The following is a 3,034-nucleotide window of genomic DNA, read 5'->3' on the forward strand; positions in this document are numbered from 1 at the left end:
GTTAGATATTTACTCAACATTTTTTTCTAGCTATAAGGGTGAGAATCCCAGGGATTGCTAGAAATCCCTACTCAATTCACTTTTGAATTCTAGTCACATCAAATCGTTTTCTTCTCCTTTCAAGGATTTCCCAAACTTAAAATTTTCCTTGTTATAGAAAGCATTCCACGGTTTGCATCTCTATTTCAATTTCCTTAGAGCTCTTACTGTTCTCTCCTTGTTGATTGCTCTTAGGTAAATCAAATGAGTTCTTACTTTGTTAAGATAAAGCAGCGAAGTGGAGTATTTAAAAATTTACTTTCTGTTAGATCTTAGGATGATAAAACACAAGTTATTAGAGAAGATGGTAGGCTGGCAACATGCTCTGAATCCCTGGAAGAAAAAAAATATTGATAAATCTAACTTTTAAAAAGTGTCCTGATGAGATGGATGAAACTGGAGCCGATTATACAGAGTGAAGTAAGCCAGAAAGAAAAACACCAATACAGTATACTAACACATATATATGGAATTTAGGAAGATGGCAATGACGACCCTGTATGCAAGACAGGAAAAAAGACACAGATGTGTATAACGGACTTTTAGACTCAGAGAGAGGGAGATGGTGGGATGATTTGGGAAATGGCATTCTAACATGTATACTATCATGTAAGAATTGAATCTCCAGTCTATGTCTGACGCAGGATACAGCATGCTTGGGGCTGGTGCATGGGGATGACCCAGAGAGATGTTATGGGGAGGGGCGGGAGGGGGGTTCATGTTTGGGAACGCATGTAAGAATTAAAGATTTTAAAATTTAAAAAATAAAAAATAAAAAATTTTTAAAAAGCGTTTGAGTAATGGTCCACAAACACCATGTAACTTTAATATTTAATAATCTAGTTGTCCAAATATTGTAAAACCTGTGATGCTGGAACTATTTAAATAGCAATGCTCTCTCTCAAAATATTATTGTCTGGGTGAAAAAATTCTCAGCAGGATAACTCTGGTTCCCATCAGAGATCGCATTACATATATTATTTTGTCTTTTCTTTCAAGTGATGCTGAATCGAACATCAGTCACTGAATTTCTCCTCCTGCCAGTGACAGACATCCAAGTACTGCAGCCTGTTCTCTTTGTGGTTTTCCTTGCAATTTACATTGTCAATCGGCTGCGAATGGAGCCATCCTGAGGGTTGTCATCTCTGATCCAAGACTCCATTCTCCTATGTATTTTTTCCTAGGAAACCTGTCATGTCTGGATATCTGCTTCTCCACAGCAAGTCTGCCAAAGATGATGGAGAACATCCTCTCTACACACAAAGCAATTTCTTTCTCAGGATGCATAAGCCAACTTCATTTCTTCCACTTCATGGGCAGCACTGAGTCCATGTTGCTGGCCTTGATGGGCTTTGACCGCTTTGTGGCTATATGCAAACCACTTCATTATACTCTTCATGAATCCTAAAGTCTGTATCCAGATGGCTCTCACTGTCTGGATCATTGGTTTTTTCCATGCCCTGCTGCACTCAGTAATGACCTCTCGGTTAAACTTCTGTGGTTCCAACCATATTTCATCACATCCTCTGTGATGTTAAGCCGTTGCTGGAGTTGGCCTGGCGGAACACTGAGCTCAAACAGTGGCTGGTCAAACACTGTCACAGGCACCATTGCCACGGGTTCATGCTTTCTAACATTCCTGTCCTATTTCTATATTATTATCTATCTTTTCTTCAACACCCATTCTTGCAGCATGCTTCATAAAGCACTGTCTACTTGTGCCTCCCACTTCTTGGTAGTTGTTACTTTCTTCGTCCCTGGTGTCTTTGTTTACATTCATCCTGCCTCAAGCAGCTCCATGGACCAGGATCAGATCAGTGCCATTATGTACAGTGTGGTCACTCCTGTGCTAAACCACTGATCTATACTTTGAGGAACAAGGAGTAAAGGGGGGGCCTGTGAGGAGGCTCTTTGTGAAAGATTTAGAACTCTTCGGAGACATGAATAAACAGGTAATGAGAAACTGAGATAGCGAAGTTTATACTTCTCAAATTCTTTACTCTTTGTGAAACAGTGCACGTGTGCTAAGTTGCTTTTGTGTTTCTTTGCAACGCTTGTCTTTATTGGGCTCCTTTGTCCATGGGATTCTCCAGGCAAAAATATGGAGTGGGTAGCCATTTCCTCCTCTAGGGGTCTCCTGACTCAGGGATTGAACCCACGTCTCTTATGTTCTCTGCATAAGCAGGAGGGTTCTACCACTCCACCTGAGAAGCCTATAAAACAGAAGGAATAGTATAAAGAAAAAAATAAATGAAAAAGCCCAGTAAGTTGTGTTCAACAGCGCATTTCTAGGGAATATAAGGGAAATTTGAATAAATGTACACTATTCATGGAATCTTAAAGTTGAAATTTGTTTGGGACATATGGTTGATATAACTGATCTGTCATGTTTGTGCTCTTCAATAAAATCAGGTACAGAAATTTGCCTCAGTTACTCATACATTGTATAGCTGGAAAGTGCTTAGGCCAGTTTATCTGTGTGTTTCCTGCAAGTTAACATATTATAATGTGAACAATAAAATTATTATGCCATTATATTTTAAGGATTTGAATTTAGGATCATGGGCACAAATGGAAAAGTAAATATTAACTCACACATGAGTGAAAGGACATTTTAATCAGTATGTCGTGATTTCTTTTTCTCTCAGCAGGGAGGCAAGTAATTAAAACAAATATTGCTGTTAGTTATAGTTAACAGAGGTACATTAACCAATGTTTATTCTGAAGAGTTTTGTGAACTCTGACTGCAATGATGTATTATAAGTCAACTGACAACCTGTCAACGATTCCTGTAAAATATTTTCAAAAGTATAGTCAGTTTGAAATAAATCTCAGGAATACATTTCTAGCTCTTAGCATGTTATTTTCCCCTCAAGTTTTGGTCATGAATATTGAGTTTCTAAACTTTCCCTATCATTTATTTTGTTCTTTGATTTCTATACTTATTTTCACAGTTTGTAATGTGAAATAATATGATGTAATTCCAGTGAAATAT

General features: G+C 38.0%; 1 pseudogene; it reads left to right on the forward strand.

The window, feature by feature from the left end:
- Positions 1 to 1,040: 1,040 nt before the first annotated feature.
- LOC108635544 lies at positions 1,041 to 1,926 on the forward strand (annotated as a pseudogene).
- The last annotated feature ends 1,108 nt before the right edge of the window (positions 1,927 to 3,034 follow it).

This window comes from Capra hircus, unplaced genomic scaffold, assembly GCF_001704415.2.
Source record: "Capra hircus breed San Clemente unplaced genomic scaffold, ASM170441v1, whole genome shotgun sequence".
NCBI classification, from domain to species: Eukaryota; Metazoa; Chordata; class Mammalia; order Artiodactyla; family Bovidae; genus Capra; species Capra hircus.